Below are 19,053 nucleotides of genomic sequence, written 5' to 3'. Positions count from 1 at the left end.
TTTTGAACAACCTTGTGGTCAATCTCTTCCATATAAGTAATTTTCCTAGAAATACCTTTGGAGTGTAATATACGCATTCCAGTTGGAAGTCTAACCCTTCCTGCTGTTCTGGCCGAATGGAGCGGCCGAGTTCTTGCCCGGGCTGGCCGGAACTGGTGTAAATTCCCAGAACGCAGGAGACTTCGTATATCTTCGCTTCCGCGTTGGTTTAACGACGATTCGAAACAACGGCCAGGGAACCAAGCTAGATTTCGCCATCTTGAGCTTTTTCTGTATTAAATAAAAAGGAAACGACAAGATTATCCTAATCCTCCAACCGGTGATCCTATATGTAGACAATACCTCGGTAGAGTCTGCGGATCTGGAAAAATTAGTTTAGTAGTATTAACTGAGTACTTAATATCGACGACTTGTTAATTAATTAACCGACCGGTCTCTGTTTGGCATCAATTTACTCGTAACTTTATAGGGAGTCCGAACCTGTGATGAAAATTAAAGGATTACTTTTATTACTCTCTCCTCCTTTGTAGTGGGGACTCGTCTGGGACAGAAGCTGTGGCCACCCTACGTGCGTTATGTGCCTGACAAAGTCACTGTGTGATAAATGGACTGAACAGCTCCTAACAAAGCAGACATAGCATGTTCTTAACCGAGCGCAATCTTCAGATGTAAAACTAACTTCGGGCGTAAAAATGCTGTGGGACCATTATTGTTCAAAATAGATTATAAATGAACTCTTGGGTAACGCCGGAAGCTCCATACGGATGTTCGCGAATGATGCTGTTTCACAGAGAGTAGCGTCGCAACGCTATAAAATAATAGATAAATGCAGAAACACTCGCAGATCGTCGACGTCAGTCACGTGGAGTTGACTCTCAACTTAAACAAATCTAACGTACTGGCAATAAATAGGCAGTGCAGAACAATCACTGGAAACAGTCACATCCTCTCGCAGCCTCAGGTTGTGCGTGTGGAGAGATATATAGTAGAAATACCGCAAAATCTAATCTTAGGAAAGACAGATGCGAGACTGGCGGCGAGACTGTAGTAACGTCGATTAAAATTTAACCGCCGTTACATCGACACTTAAGTCTTTTCAACGCAGAATTCGACTACACCAACCTTGTTTAAAATTAAACAACGGAGTCAATCGAGGTTATAGTTGACCGAGGTCGTAGGCTAGTTTATCTAGTATTGATCGCGTTTAAAATAAATACGATATTAAGATGGCTGCGGGTTTCGGTGTTTTAGATGGCATAGCAGATGAAGAAATGTTATATCTTGAGCATGTAAATAGTCGCCGCAAGCGTATTGGTGTACTTGTAGGAAAGGGAATTCTTTTCGGGAAATTTGAAGAGAGATTTTGTCTTTCAAAAGAAGCATAATGGTCGTTATTAGGTCCATCAATTGCAATCTGCAATTTCCTACTTAACATAATAACCCTCCCTGGCTCGTGAACAGACTGCCAATGACATTTAGGGCATCTGCAAATGATGCATTTAATGTCGTTATTGCTAATGTTCGGTATAACAGCGCAAAGAATTATCAGTGGTGTATCAGGGGTCATAGCAGCAGTGTCTCCACAACACATGAAGCCCACTCCGTGATGGATGGTTTCAACATACTGGATGGATTTCCTGGAGTCATTGCTACAGGAGATTGTACTCACATATGGATTTAGTCTCCCCGGGAACGTAATGGGGAACTTTTCCGCAACAGAAAATCACATTTTTCACTAAACTGCCGGACAACCAGCGACCGCAATTTAATAATGCAGGACATCGTGGCTCGGCGGCCTGACTGTGAGCACTCGTGAAAATCTAGTCACTAGTGTATTTACTAATCTATCTGTTACTTTATAACACCACTTCATACAAATAATCAGTACAGTTAGCTGAAATCAAATTATGCAAAAGTTGTGGGAATGGTTGATTCCACTTCAAATACGTTCGCCATTTATATGAGGGTTGGAACTTAAATAGTTGCAACTATTTATTCACAACCGAGACAAGAAAGTTACATGTTTGCACCTGTTACTATCCTTCGAAGTATTCACCAGCGTTGTGTAGAACCCGTTGCCAGCGATGTGTAAGGCGTAGTATACCGATAGCAAAGCCTGTCCTGTTGATGGTGCGAATGGAGCTGTCTACTGCCTGTCGAATCTCTGTTCTGAAGCGACTGCCACAAATTGGTTCCTTCATCTTCGGAATCAAATCAAAGTCGCAAGGACTTAAGTCTGGGGAGTATGATGGACGGTACAGTACTTCCCAGTACGATCGACCGAACAGAGCAGCCACAGCTTGCGCTGTATGCGTCCGCACATTGTCGTGCAAAATGATAGGTGAGTTGCACAGAAAGTGTCGCCGCTTCTTTCGCAAAGCTGGTCGCAAATGATGCTCCAAATATGAATAGTAATACTGTGCATTGACGGTCTGCCGTGGAGGAACGTAATGCGTTAGGATAACACCATCACAGTCGTACACGAGAATCACCATAACATTAGACCGCTCCATTCGCACCAACAGAACAGGCTCTGCTACGCCTTACACATCGCTGGCAATGGGTTCGCCGGCGGCGGTGGCCGAGAGGTTCTAGGTGCTTCAGTCCGGAACCGCGCCACTGCTAAGGTCGCAGGTTCGAATCCTGCCTCGGGCATGGATGTGTGTGACGTCCTTAGGTTAGTAGGTTTAAGTAGTTCTAAGTTCTAGGGGACTGATGACCTCAGATGTTAAGTCCCACTGTGCTCAGAGCCATTTGAACCATCCTTTTTTTTAATTTTATTTTTTATTTCTTTTTGGCAACGAGTTCTACACAACGCCGGTGACTACTTTGAAAGGCAGTAACAGGTGCAAACATGTAACTCTTCTGTATCGGTTCTGAATAAATAGTTGCCACTATTTAAGTTCCAACCCTCTCAAGTGATTAATACCGTATTTGTTCAAATACCTTCGATCAAAGCAGAACAGCGTACCACAAAACATCGATCCGTCAGCTTTTTTGCATTCTAAAATTTTAGAGTTTCAGCCGATCACCTCTAAAAGTATATCAGTTTAAATTTTAAGGAATTCGACGGACTCTTCTTGCTCCCCATGCAGCAGTAACAATACCAGCGTTATGATAACAAACTGAAAAGTGTGTGTATGTACCACAGAGAGCTATTCTTACTATATTTCCATGTATAATGGGGATTTTCCTTTGTAACACACAGAGTTAACAGCAGTCAGATACCCAGTTAGCTGTACGTGTATCGCCAACCCGTGCTTAGCGTTGGTGCAGTACAAAGACAACTTAACGTGAATAAGCTTTAACCATAAAACAACAATATGGTAATTGTGAGTCCACCTTGATGCAAAACACTTTTTGTTATTTGTTTGCTTATTTATTCCCCAAACTACACTCATACTCATAAATTAAGGATAATTGCAAATGGTTCAAATGGCTCTGAGCACCATGGGACTCAACTGCTGAGGTCATTAGTCCCCTAGAACTTAGAACTAGTTAAACCTAACTAACCTAAGGACATCACAAACATCCATGCCCGAGGAAGGATTCGAACCTGCGACCGTAGCGGTCTTGAGGTTCCAGACTGCAGCGCCTTTAACCGCACGGCCACTTCGGCCGGCAAGGATAATTGCAGAATACGGTGCCACACAACGTGGCACTACACAAAACTGGCGCTAATAGCATAGGCACATAGGGAACACACACGACACAGATCTGTAAGTCAACGGTGTTGGTTATAAGTAAGAAAACTGTCCCGAAACACATGTGCGCATATACCGCGACACCAACATGGGATATGATCACCATGCACACGCACACAGGCCGCACAACTGGTTGGCATACTCTGGATCACGTAGTCGAGCAGATGCTGGGGTATAGCCTCCCATTCTTGCATCTGTGTCTGTCGGAGCTCCTCAAGTGTTCTAGGGGTTTGAAGACGTGCAGTGATAAGTCGACCGAGAGCATCCCAGATGTGCTCGATGGGGTTTAGGTCTGGAGAACAGGCAGGCCACTCCATTCCCCTGATATCTTCTGTTTCAAGGTACTCCTCCACGATGGCAGCTCGGTGGGGCCGTGCGTTATCATCCATCAGGAGGAAGGTGGGACCCACTGCACCCCTGAAAAGGCAGACATACTGGTGCAAGATGACGTCCCAATACACCTGACCTGTTACAGTTCCTCTGTCAAATACATGCAGGGGGTATGTGCACCAATCATAATCCCACTCCACACCATCAAACCACGACCTCCATACAGGTCCCTTTCAAGGACATTAAAGGGTTGGTATCTGGTTCCTGGTTCACGCCAGATGAAAATCCGGCGAGAATCACTGTTCAGACTATAACTGGGCTCGTCCGTGAACATAACCTGGGACCACTGTTCGAATGGCCATGTACTGTGTTCTTGACACCAGGCTTTACTAGCTCTCCTGTGACCAGGGGTCAGTGGAATCCTCCTTGGAGGTCTCCGGGCGAATAAACCAAGTCTGTTCAGTCGTCTGTAGATTGTGTGTCTGGATACAAATGTTCCAGTGGCTGCAGTACGGTCCCGAGTAAGGCTACCTGCAGTACTCCGTGGCCGTCTGCGGGCACTGATGGTGAGATATCGGTCTTCTTGTGGTCTCGTAGACTCAGGATTGTCCCGTACTGTAGCGCGTGGACACGTTTCCTGTCTGCTGGAATCGTTGCCATAATCTTGAGATCACACTTTGTGGCACACAGTGGGCCCGTGCTACGACCTGCTGTGTTTCACCAACCTCCAGTCGCCCTAATATTCTACCTCTCATAAGGTCATCAATATGTATTCTTTGAGCCATTTTCAACACACAGTCACCATTATCACGTCTGGAAACGTCTGCACACTTACTCTCTGCACCGTACTCTGTCATGCATCAAAACACCTCTGCATATGTGGATCGCTGCCAGCGCCACCGTGCGCACCGCATGGTCATACCCCGAGGGGATTTAAAACCGCAAACCGCCCACCAGAGCGTTGTTTCACCACGTATCAGCATTATCCTTAATTTATGACCATGAGTGTAGTTTCAGCGACAAATATAGCCATCATCAGTGGGTTCTTTAAATATAGATTTAAAGAACCCACTGATGTTGGCGATATTTGTCGCTGAAACTAGTTTGGGCAATAAATAAGTAAACAAATAACAAAAAGTATTTTGCATCAAGGCGGACTCACAATTCCCATGTTGTTTTTCTATGCAAACATGGTCCAAATGGAAGAGTGCCAGGAAAAAGTTAAAACTTTAACCATATTCACGGGACTCTCGGTTATCTCCTTTTTAATCGACAGTGGTGCAGTCAGCCTTGAGATTCATTGCAAGAATCCCCAGGAAGTTCATGTAGTCTATCCACGAAGGAGGTAGCTTCCTGGGTACTTCAATATTGCTCGTCAATCTGAGACGCTTACCAACCAGGATTGATGGAGGAAGTACAGAAGATCCAAAGACGAGAAGCCCATTCGCCATAGATTCTTTTAGTTAACGTGTAAGCGTCATGGAGATGCCAAGTCAACCCCAGCAACAGACGCTGCTAGAGAGGCGTTCTACATCACGGTATGGCTTACTGTTGAAATTCCGAGAGCGAAAGTTCCTAAAAGAGTCAACAAATGTATTCCTTTCTCCTACACATATCTCTTAGAAAGACCACAAAGGTAAAGTTACAGACGTTCGAGTTCACACGCAGGCTTACCATCAATCATTCTTCCCGCTAACCACTCTCTACTGGAACAGAAGAGCTAAGTTGTAGGGGTAGACTAGGAAGGGAACATTCTTAGTTGGAAATATATGACGTTGATGAAACTTGGCGGGTGCGTAAGCGGGTCAAAATAATGCAACATGTATTTTTTCGATTTTGCCCAGTTTAAATTTTAAGGGGTGAAACACACTCCCAAAGTCAATTTGGCATATTATGTTTAGAGGGAATATAATCGAAGCCACAGTATATCAAAAGTGTGTTTTGGGATCACACGCTCAAAACGGTTCTTCCACACTAACCACAACAAGAATCTAACAATAATACAGATTTCTGTCCCGCAGTGGAAAAGAAAACTTTTTTTAAATATCTTTTGATGTATTCAGACCTTAGTTTACCAGATTTCGATCCCGTTACAAGAACATTTGGGGCTACAAGAGATTCTCGAATTTTCGGTCCAAACTCTCCTGTAGTTTCTTTTAATATTATGAAAAGGGGAGTGGTCAAGGTGAAAAAACCTTTTGAGCGTAGTGCCTGAAAATACTGGAAGGATTTTTGTGAGAAGGCGTTTACACCTAGTTCTGCTGAATCATTGTGATGCCAGTATGTGCTTGAGAAACAATTTAATCAAGCTGCAGTCATCAGTACGTGTTCAGCTCTTTTCGCCAAGGTTTTCCAATGCACTGAAGTATGTCTTGTATAAATCAGGGTATTAATAGGGTCGCCCGCCACAATTTTCGAATTCTGCTGATTTTTATTTTGTATTGTGTTGTTTTTCGTGTATATCACGTAAAGATACTGAGTTTATTTAAGCGCATGGTGTAAAAAAAAAATTATGTTCTAAGCGTTTCTTTGCAGATGATCATTACGGAAATGGTTATGTATCATAACAATGAGACACTTATTATTTTCAATTAACGAAATACTCATATGTGAAATAGTAAACTAAAATACAAAAAAATGGGACGTAAAACAATTTAAAGCACAAAACACAAATACGTAAAATAAATAATCCCAATAAAAATGAACGTTTAGATATTTTAATTACGTATGTTGTCCGCCCCGATAGTTGAGTGTTCAGCGTGACGGATTGCCGTCCTACGGGCCTAGGTTCGATTCCCGGCTGGGTTGGGGATTTTCTCCGCTCAGGCACTGGATGTTGTGCTGTCTTCATCATCATTTCATCCCTATCCGGCACGCAGGTCGCCCAATGTGGCGTCGAATGTAATAAGACCTGCACCAAGGCGGCCGGACCTGCTCCGCAAGGGGCCTCCCGGCCAATGACGCCAAACGCTCATTTCATTTCATTACTCCGACAGCACGGTATGTACTGTTTACTGTCGAAAAGTGCTACTTTAGAAACCAGCTTAATTACACATGGATGTATGTGACGTTAAAGGTTCTTTAACTTATGTTGTAACAAAAGATTTAGTTTTTCAAAATTAATTAATAGTAGCACGGTATTTTGCAAAATTTCAAATCATAACAGAAGTTTTCAAGAACGATTACTGCATTTCAACTTTTATGTGAAACACATGTTTTATACACCCTGATTTCGAAGATGTTCCCTCCCAACCTAACATGGCAAATTACCTTTCGGGATGTGTTTTACCCCTTAAAAGTGAAACAGAGCAAAAAGAAAAAAAATACGTTTTGGATTATTTTGGCGGTTCTACATATCCGACGAGTTTCATCAACATAGTCTATTTACATCTGTGACATCTCATTGTAAGTATTCTGGTTTTACGCCACACTGTGAGTCATAATTTAATTTCAGTTCAGAGTTAAATTTGCTGCTATGGCTGTGCATGTCAGAGATGATAGCTGGTCAGTACTGCTGTCGGAAAGTTTCAGTCGGTAGGAGACTCCTCCCTTGAGCTATGGAAATTTCTCTATAAAATTGACCCCAATATGCATAACTTTATATAATAATAATAACCTTATTAAAAATCACTCCTTACTCTTACACACTTTTCATAATTATAATTTTACTTATTAAAAAAGTAAATTTCAGAAAATAAAGAGTCAGTCAAATTAATTTGATGAATGTCGATAGAGATGGCCGATCTCTGACGGAAAAACGCCCTGCAAACTTTTAGGAGCAGTTGTCCATCCGTCTAGCTAGGTGCTCAGTGACGTCAACATGGAGCTCCTTATCAAACAAACGAGTTATAGTTTTGTAGTTAAAAATGAAATTAATGTTAAAAGAGCGCCTAGCAGTATCTGATGTGCTTTTCAGCTGGTCTGGAGAAAAGGTAACAATGTTAGGTTTAATAGTTGCGGCGCTCGGAATTGTGATTAGACATCGTGATCGTAACATACTTGCGGAGTTTACTGACTTCCAAGCAGCTGTTATTATACAATTTCGCTAGGTATGACCGTTTCTTTATTTCACACAACTGAGCAAAGCCGGCCGGTGTGGCCGTGCGGTTCTAGGCGCTACAGTCTGGAACCGCGTGACCGTTACGGTCGCAGGTTCGAATCCTGCCTTGGGCATGGATAAGTGTGATGTCCTTAGGTTAGTTAGGTTTAAGTAGTTCTAAGTTCTAGGGGACTGATGACCACAGATGTTAAGTCCCATAGTGCTCAGAGCCATTTGAACCATTTGAACCGAGCAAATAAATAAGGTGGCGTCAGTGTTTCTCAAATAAAAGACTTTGAAGGCTACTGTAGTGACAATGGCAGCGATCGCACCTTCACTGTTCAGAACAGCTGTGTTAAAAGCCGCGACCGGCGGGCACAGCGAGACATCTTTACAAGACACGAGATAAGTACGCCTCTCTTCCAACTATGAGCGACCCACCGAGTACAGACTGTTAGGATTTACTCTGACATTCTATCCCTCGTAGCTTTCCATTTAGAACTTCACAGAGGGAACGAGTATGTTGACACATTCAAATTCAATAATGAACCATGGAATGGGGATTCCATTCTTCTTATAAGTCCAGGAGTCGCTACAATATCCTCCGCCACACACCAATCGATTACCGTGGTCATAGAGTAAAAACGTTCGTATTCGTGCTAGTGACTAAACGGTCAAGCGATAGCTTAGCTACAAGACATTAAAAATTGGGAAAAACGGAAAGTTGAAACTTTCGTGGTTCTGTGTACTTATGTTTTCTACCTTTCTACCATACTTTAAAAAAACTGTCGTGTTTTACTTGCCTATTGAGAACCGACACTGCCTCTACAACTTGATGAGGCTGATAACTTATTTGCATTAATAATCTTTCTTACAGCCCTGAAATGAGTCAACAGTTCATTTATTTAATTTTTCATTTTATTTTATTTGGTTTCAGGTGGACTCCATTTCACCAGATATAACTACTGCATATAACGGTACAAACAGCACGTTGGTCTGACTTCATAACAAAAAATAAACTTGATTAAATAAGATAAGGTATACATTAGTCTGACTGCATTATTACAATAAAAGCCACGAAATTTTATCATAAAATCCAATTACATGCACATATTATGAAATATTAAAAATATTTTTAAATTTTAAAGTTCCCTTTGTAAATAGGTTGTTTAGGTTTTTATATTGGTAACGCCTCGTAGCGCTCTGTATGAAAATAACTGGCTGTGCTGTGTGCAGTCTGTGGTTGGTTTGCATTGTTGTCTGCCGTTGTAGTGTTGGGCAGTTGGAGGTGAGCTGCCAGCAGTTGTGGATGTGGGGAGAGAGATGGCGGAGTTTTGAAATTTGTAAGACTGGATGTCATGAACTGCTATATACATTATGACTTTTGAACACTATTGAGGTAAATACATTGTTTGTTCTCTATCAAAATCTTTCACTTGCTAACTATGCCTATTAGTAGTTAGTGCCTTCCGTAGTTTGAATCTTTTATTTAGCTGGCAGTAGTGGCGCTCGCTGTATTGCAGTAGTTCGAGTAACGAAGATTTTTGGTGAGGTAAGTGATTAGTGAAAGGTATAGGTTAATGTTAGTCAGGGCCATTCTTTTGTAGGGATTTTTGAAAGTCAGATTGCGTTGCGCTAAAAACATTGTGTGTCAGTTTAAGCACAGTCATGTATAATTGTTCTAAGGGGACGTTTCATACCTTTTACAAAGACAAACGAAATGACAAGTACATTTGGCAACGGACCTATTTAGGAAACTGAGAGCTCCATAAGAAAAAATAGTCCTTAATATTTAAAATATTGTTTAGTGTAATTGTTCTTGGATGCTGATATTTATCACATTCTATAAAAACAATATACGCAACTGAATCAGTCTTTGCACCAATCCTGCATCTCATAGAAACGTAGTGCGATAAACTTACTTCATACACTGAAAGAAAGAGCATGTATGTAGCAGGTGCGTGGGATGGTATTTACATGTATGGCTCTGAGCACTACGGGACTTAACATCTATGGTCATCAGTCCCCTAGAACTTAGAACTACTTAAACCTAACTAACCTAAGGACATCACACAACACCCAGTCATCACGAGGCAGAGAAAGTACTTACATGTAGCTCAGTGTATTACCAAAAGGAGAAACCGTGACAGTCGGAAAAGGTAATCCGAGGATTACAGATTATACAGTGGGCGTATGAAATTAATAAACGGCTTTCAAATTATTTTTCACGATCCAGTCACATTAATGTGACCACCTCGCAGACGGCAGGTGGACGAATTAACAGTGGGGGATATATAAGGTGTCGGAAGGGGCGAAAAGTCGTTGTCGTGATGAGGAAACGAAGCCCATTGGCTTCCGGACCAAGGATGGATGCATTTTCGTAACGATGATGTTTGTAAAGTGTTCACGTGCCGTGCATAACAAAATGGTGCAATCCAAAACCAGGGAACATACACTCATGCTCATAAATTAAGGATAATTGCAGAATGTGGTGCCACACAACGGGGCACTACACAAAACTGGCGCTAATAGCATAGGCACAGGGGGAACACACACGACATAAATCTGTAAGTCAACGGTATAGGAGGTGATAAGTTGAGAAAACCGTCCCGAAACACACGTGCTACAAAACGCCACTGTTTCCTGCGCATGCACCCTGACATCAATATGGGATATGATCACCATGAACACGTACACAGGCCCCACAACGGGTTGGCATACTCCGGATCAGGTGGTCGAGCAGCTGCTGGGGTATAGCCTCCCATTCTTGGACCAGTGCCTGTCGGAGCTCATAAAGTGTCGTAGGGGTTTCAAGACTTGCAGCGATACGTCGACCGAGAGCATCCCAGACGTGCTAGATGGGGTTTAGGTCTGGAGAACAGGCAGGCCACTCCGTTCCCCTGATATCTTCTGTTTCAAGGTACTCCTCCACAATGGCAGCTCGGTGGGGCCGTGCGTTATCATCCATCAGGAGGAAGGTGGGACCCACTGCACCCCTGAAAAGGCAGACATACTGTTGCAAAATGACGTCCCGATACACCTCACCTATTACAGTTCCTCTGTCAAAGACATGTATGCACCACTCATAATCCCACCCCACACCATCAAACCACGACCTCCATACAGGTCCCTTTCAAGGACATTAAGGGGTTGGTATCTGCTTCCTGGTTCACGCCAGATGAAAACCTGGCGAGAATTACTGTTCAGACTATACCTGGACTCGTCTGTGAACATAACCTGAGACCACTGTTGCAATGTCCATGTACCGTGTTCTTGACACCAGGCTTTACGGGCTCTCCTGTGACCAGGGGCCAGTGGAATGCTCCTTGCAGGTCTAAGAGCGAATAGACCAAGTCTGTTCAGTCGTCTGTAGACTGTGTGTCTGGAGACAACTGTCCCAGTGGCTGCGGTAAGGTCTCGAGCAAGGCTACCTGCAGTACTCCGTGGCCGTCTGCGGGCACTGATGGTGAGATATCGGTCTTCTTGTGGTCTCGTAGACTGAGGATTGTCCCGTACTGTAGCGCGTGGACACGTTTCCTGTCTGCTGGAATCGTTGCCATAATCTTGAGATCACACTTGGTGGCACACGGAGGGCTCGTGCTACGACGTTCTGTGTTTGACCAGCCTCCAATCGCCCTAGTATTCTACCCTTCATAACGTCATCAATATGTGTTCTTTGGGCCATTTTCAACACACAGTCACCATTAGCACGTCTGAAAACGTCTGCACACTTGCTCGCTGCACCGTACTCTGCCATGCACCAACACACCTCTGCGTATGTGGACTGTTGCCAGCGCCACAGTGCGACGACCCCAGGTCAAATGCACCGCGCGGTCATACCCGGAGGTGAACCGCCCACCAGAGCGTTGTTTCACCATGTATCAGCATTATCCTTAATTTATGAGCATGCGTGTAGATGATAGGGCTGAACGACGGCTGCTGTGATGTGTGCGGGCGAATAGACGTGAAACTGCTGATGAACATACCGCCCAGATGAACCAAGATATTACCAGTAGTGTCTCCTCAACGACTGTCGAGCGAACGTTATAGCGTATGGGCCTCAACAGCAGGCGTCTGCTTCACGCACCTATGATGGAAATGAAATGAGGGTTTGGCGTCATTGGCCGGGAGGCCCGATACGAGGCAGGTCCGGCCGCCTTGGTGCAGGTCTTATTACATTCGACGCCACATTGGGCGACCTGCCCGCCGAATGGTAATGAAATGATGATGAAGACAACGCAACAACCAGTCGCTGAGCGGCGACGAATGCTGGAATTTGCAAAGTGGCGACAGGGAGCCTTTTCAGATGAGTCACCTTTTATACTACATCATACAGATGGCCAATGGCGTGAGACTTCTGAGCTCAGAAACACTATAACTATTGTCGTAAGCGTCAAGGCCAGAGGAGGGAGTTTTACAGTCCGGGGAACGTTTTCTAGGCATTCCCTGGGTATTCTGGAAGGCACACTGCACCAACTCAAGTATGCATCTGTCCTCGGCGACCACAATCAGGCTTTTGACAGGAGGTCACATTAACGTGACTGGGCAATCTATATTGAGACGAACATAAACGCAATTAAAATGTCAACATGCACATGGTTGAATACTAAAGGCTAACAGTGAATGATCCGATATCGGAGAGCCCTGGCAGTGGAGACAATGTATAGGAGAAAAATGAATTGAAGTTTGTATTGGGGAGGGCATTCAGCTTAAATAGTTCGTGCAGGAATATTGACCATTTTGCTGTGGTAGTGTAATGGTTAGCATTTCTGCCTAGCAAGCAAGAAGAATCGGGTTCGAGTCCCGGCCGCAGCACAAATTTTAATTCATTTCGTCTGCTTCGATCAAAATCTTACAATGTTTACAAAAAGGCACTAAAAGACACACTTGGAACGGTCACAAGAAAATGCAAGAATGAATAGTGGAACTAAGGACGTCCATGTGGAGCAGAACACTCGTCCAAATACCGATTGGTAGCTATAAACGCTGGGCGCGTGGTTTCGTTTTTAACGGGTAGCACAGATGACAGGAATGCTCAAAAGGCTTTCGCGAAACATGTACAAGAAAAACAGAGATTTTACTAACCGCAGTTTGCAGTACAGCTCATGTAGAGGGGATCCTTTCTGTCTCGTGGACATCACACAATTATCTGTTCACAGCAAAATTGTATCTCTGTCTCCTCGCGAACGGAAGACATCGTTAGCTGCTCTGGTCAACCTAACAAAGAAACACGCGTTCTTGGTCCAAAAAGACTTTCTTGACTCAGTAATATCGATACTGACTCCGTATGTTTGCTTCAGTAGGAACTTCGTCTGCTGAAGACACCCGAAGCACTCCAAGAGTGAAGAAAGTTAGTATGGTGAATTTCAAGTGCTGTACATGGCGAAAACATAGCCGACCTTCAGCGCTCATAATTGGAAATGAAGACGAATGGAAAGCTAAATTTTACATAGTAATGTAAATTCGATTCGAATAAACAGTCTTTGACAACTAACAGATGGTGCCACAGAATGCCGAGAATATCTTACATTCAGTCCATATCATCTTAATTTTGTAAATCGAAGTGATGATGGAGATGTAATCCTCAGAAACGCGAAGTGGAAATATAAATAAAGTGACTGCTTACAAACACTGGTTTATTTCAGTTAATGCGTGCAAAACATTTTAAGTTAAAATCTCTATCATGTACTCCGTAATTTGGCGGTGTACACCCCAACTTGAGTTCGTTTCTATTTGTTTTCAGCCACCCTTGTTTCACGCACGTGAAATTTTCGACGCGCTGCCAGTTTACAAATGTTTAGCAGCAAAAAGTTTCAGAAATCTAAACCGAATTTCCTGCATGAGGACTTTAGACCTGGAATGTGGTCGTAATGCCGTACTACGAATATTAATGTTTCACGTTCTCCTTGGCGAAACCGAGCTAGATAGCGCAGTGGAAGGACAACGTGGGTTGAAATCTCCGTCTCGCCATCTGCATTGTTTTTTGTGGTTTCCCTAAATAGCTTAAGGCAAGCAGGCAATGGCTCTTTTGAAAATAACACGGCCAAATTCCTCCCCAGCTCCCCGGCGATGCGAGCTGCTTCTGTTCAGTTGATAATTATGTCTTCGTCAAGGTAACGCTAAACCCTAATCTTCCTTCCTTTCCATTAGTTCGTGACATGCAAATAACGACCCAGTATAAACAAGATTTACTGCACCTGAATCAAGATTAACCTACGTTTTATTCAAAAGCATTCTGCATTCGAGAATGTATTAACGATTTATCTGCTGTTATTGGCGTAGCTTCCATTTGAGGTAAATTCAAATGGCTCCAAGCACTATGGGACTTAACATCTGAGGTTATCAGTTCCCTAGACTTAGAACTACGTAAACATAACTAACCTAAGGACATCACACACATCCATGCCCGAGGCAGAATTCGAACCTGCGACCGTAGCAGCAGCGCGGTTCCAGACTGAAGCACCTAGAACCGCTCGGCCACACCAGCTGGCCCATCTAGTGTAGCCCAACTGTTTTCCTTCTATCCGTCAGCAAACCAGTATCTCTGTCATATTGCCAACTACGTGCGTGCCACCCAGATCCCTGGCGTTTAACAGGAAATGTATCCGCAGTTTCGAATATGAACGACCTTCGGCTGTGTATTAGAGTGACAACAACGAAAATTTGTGCCAGACCGAAACTCGAAACCGTATTTCCCGCTTTACGCGAGCGGTCGTCTTAAACACTTCGGCTATCCGTGCACGAACCAAGGAAACACCGAAACTTCCATATGTTGCTCTCCTTATATCACAACCTGCAATTGTTCATTATATGTATTCCCGTCCAGGAAAGATATGTTTCGTAAGAGTCGAGGGCGTGGTATTAGTGAATAAATACGAAAAAGCAGTGCATGTATTGTTAAGAAGTACGAAGCAAAGTTCCTTTAAATATGCATGCATGCCATTTCGTGCCATCTCTTTTTCTAACTTGAACCCTGTTATATCTCGCTATTCTTCTGAGGAGTCAACTTCTCTACATTTCGTTGCTTCTGTACTGCTGCCACACATTTCTGTTAGAGATTATTACACATCCGAGAAGAACGTAGTAAGAGACTTACTTCATACAGTTTTACTAAGCATCACATTACTAAAATACCATGTATTCGTTATGGTATTAATTATTATTATCACTGTTATTGTAATTACGTAATAATAACGATTTCGTGTGATTCATTGGCCTTAGAACTGGACACCAATTCGACGAGTTAGGTGTTCCTAACCTACCCCCATTATCCAAGAAGGGAAAGGGTAGCAGATGAGCAGAGCCAGTACAGGCTGAGATAACGATCTTACCTCAAGGTCACTCCCAGTGTCAGGTTACATCTGACGCAATTGGGTGAATTATACAGGGTGTTCCGAAACTATTCGTTCAGATAAATACAGGAAGGCCACGAGGAATAGCTGCACAGTTTGAGGCGCCATGTCACGGATCGCGCGGTCCCTCCCGCTGGAGGTTCAAGTCCTCCCTCAGACGTGTGTGTGTGTGTGTTTGTGTGTGTGTGTGTGTGTGTGTGTGGGTGTGTGGGTGTGTGTCTCGTTCTTAGCATCGGTCAATTTATGTCTATGGACTGATGACCTCAGCAGTTTGGTCCCTTAGGAATTCACACACATTTGAACAGGAAGTAGAGAACATCAAAACAAATGCAGTGGTCAAAATAAATGTTGCATACTACCTGATTGTCAACACTACACATAACACAGAAACAAAGCCGATTTTATTCTGTCAGGCTTGGTCATAACGCAACAAGAGTAAAGAAGATAAACACAGGGGCTGATCCTGGCGGAGGTTCGAGTCCTCCCTCGGGCGTGGGTGTGTGTATTTGTCCTTAGGATAATTTAGGTTAAGTAGTGTGTAAGCTTAGGGACTGATGACCTTAGCAGTTAAGTCCCATAAGATTTCACACACATTTGAACATTTTTTGATAAACACATTTCCACTTGACAAATACGAACAAATAAATACAAATAAAATATTACAAAATATTCCATTGCAAGCACTACAGTTTATTCTCCCTGTCGCCTTGCATAACACATCGTTTATGAACTACTCGCGTATTTTCTATTCCTTCATTTTTTACTGTTTTCCTGTCTGTAAATCCAAAACATCGTTTTCTTCAAATCTCATATGATATTTAATACCAAAGTTTCCTTCATGAAGATGTTTTTGGACTGTGCAACTGTTTGTGTAAATATTCTGCAATACTGTGTACTTAATGTAATGGGCACTTCAACAAAGCCTAATAGATGGCTCTTAGTTGTACTTCATTTACTTGACTACTTTGTATTATCAAAAACACATTGAGCTCTCATCCTTTTAATATCGTTTTTTATAATTAACTGTTTTTAATTCGATTATTTCTGTTGTAATGTCTGAAATGAGCATATGTCACTAGCCGTGCCCGATAGGCGGTGCAACTTGTTTTCGTAGCAGCAATGTAAACCACTGGGCCCTCAGTCTGGTGTTTCTTGCAAGGTGTACGTACCAAAGAATGGAACGTTTTTAATTTTTGAATTTTTGCCTTGAGCATGCCTGTTCTAAACTTTGACTATTGCCTTCTCGCAGCGTGAGTTTACGCAAGTATCCTTTTACGTTATGACATTTTTCACCTTGGTTAATGTTTCTGTCAAACTTATTTATTCTATGTATTATTTTATAGGGCTTTTAAATTGTGATCCTGATGAAGACATTCTTAGAGGCGTCGCAACCTAGGTAAATGTACTAAACAATTATTTGCAATCCGCTCGCTGTGTTATTTCTGCATTGAAACTTATAAACGGTTACTGAAAGTCAGTTATGTTTAAAACTGTTTATGAACTAACTGGCCCTCCCACTTCTGTGAGGGTCCGTAACTGATCCTGTCACTAGAAATTTGTTCCACATTCTAGAGGCATCACTTTGACTTAAAGTTACATTCGCTGCAACATCGACCAACCTCATGCCCTGCTCCATTAGAGTGACTACACGGAGCCTCTGACTGTACTTTACTCTTGTCGAAACCATCACGAAAGAATACATATCTCTTAACGACACACACAATTGTTGCAGTGTTTACAGGTGTCACGGCTACCATAGACTGTACATACCGCCCCATCAAGGTGGAAACAGGGCTTTTCCGCTTGAATTACATTGGAAACCACTATATCGACGTCATGACATATTTCTGCGTGACAGCGTTCAGTATTAAAGTTCCGACAGCACACATCATTTATTTTGACCACTGTATATTCATTTATGGCACATATGGTCCCTGACGGCAGTTTCTGTCGCCAGGGACGATTTACACAAGAAGAAGATGAGCATGCTAATTAGAACAGTGGTATTCACCGGAACTGCTCGAATGCACGGCCACTGGCCTGTATGCACGCAGTACATCGTCGGACTACCGATTTTCCGTTCGAAGATTCCTGACCCATCCGCGACGTTAATTCTAGCGACAAGGTCTTTTTGTGTTTCCACAACGGTTCAATACAGCAGCTACTTCATGTGCCCCCACAGGAAGAAATCCAGACACATGAGTTCAGGTGATCTGGGTGGCCAGGCCATAGGGCCATCTCGGCCGATCCGTCGATTCCCGAAGGTGTCTCAGACGAATCTTCACAGCAATGCTGGAAGTACGTACTATGTCTGACATTCAGAAATACATCCTCCAGTAGTTTTGAATGTGAGTACACATTTCCGGGCAGGGACATTGACTCAGCAGTTTACGTCATCACCACCAACAAATGTACCTTTATATTGTAACTGACTTCCAAGACCAAATATTCCTTATCGAAATTTACACTGAAGCGCCAAAGAAACTGATATAGGCATGCGTATTCAAATACAGAGATATGTAAAGAGGCAGGATACGGCGCTGCGGTCTGCAGTGCCTATACAGGGTGTTACAAAAAGGTACGGCCAAACTTTCAGGAAACATTCCTCACACACAAATAAAGAAAAGATGTTATGTGGACATGTGTCCAGAAACGCTTAATTTCCATGTTAGAGCTCATTTTAGTTTCGTCAGTATGTACTGTACCTCCTCGATTCACCGCCAGTTGGCCCAATTGAAGGAAGGTAATGTTGACTTCGGTGCTTGTGTTGACATGCGACTCATTGCTCTACAGTACTAGCATCAAGCACATCAGTACGTAGCATCAACAGGTTAGTGTTCATCACGAACGTGGTTTTGCAGTCAGTGCAATGTTTACAAATGCGGAGTTGGCAGATGCCCATTTGATGTATGGATTAGCACGGGGCAATAGCCTTGGCGCGGTACGCTTGTGTTGAGACAGATTTTCAGAACGAAGGTGTCCCGACAGGAGGACGTTCGAAGCAATTGATCGGCGTCTTAGGGAGCACGGAACATTCCAGCCCATGACTCGCGACTGGGGAACACCTAGAACGACGAGGACACCTGCAATGGACGAGGCAATTCTTCGTGCAGTTGACGATAACCCTAATGTCAGCGTCAGAGAAGTTGCTGATGTACAGGGTAAAGTTGACCACGTCACTGTACGGAGAGTGCTACGGGAGAACCAGTTGTTTCCGTACCATGTACAGCGTGTACAGGCACTGTCAGCAGCTGATTGGCCTCCACGGGTACACTTCTGCGAATGGTTCATCCAACAATGTGTCAACCATTTCAGTGCAAATGTTCTCTTCACGGATGAGGCTTCATTCCAATGTGATCAAATTGTAAATTTTCACAATCAGCATGTGTGGGCTCACGAGAATCCGCACGCAATTGTGCAATCACGTCATCAACACAGTTTTTCTGTGAACGTTTGGGCAGGCATTGTTGGTGATGCCTTGATTGGGCCCCATGTTCTTTCACCTACGCTCAATGGAGCACGTTATCATGATTTCATACGGGATACTCTACCTGTGCTGCTAGAACATGTGCCTTTACAAGTACGACACAACATTTGGTTCATGCACGATGGAGCACCTGCACATTTC

The 19,053-nt window shown here is 43.4% G+C and overlaps 1 non-coding gene across 1 annotated transcript; it reads left to right on the top strand.

Annotated features, from left to right (window-relative positions):
• Positions 1-12,815: 12,815 nt before the first annotated feature.
• Trnaa-agc lies at positions 12,816-12,888 on the top strand. Its single transcript has one exon. It is a non-coding gene; the product is annotated as a tRNA-Ala (tRNA).
• Positions 12,889-19,053: the final 6,165 nt, after the last annotated feature.

The sequence above is a fragment of the Schistocerca americana genome, chromosome 7 (genome assembly GCF_021461395.2).
Source record: "Schistocerca americana isolate TAMUIC-IGC-003095 chromosome 7, iqSchAmer2.1, whole genome shotgun sequence".
NCBI lineage: Eukaryota > Metazoa > Arthropoda > Insecta > Orthoptera > Acrididae > Schistocerca > Schistocerca americana.
This window is presented reverse-complemented; position numbering and strand designations above follow the sequence as displayed.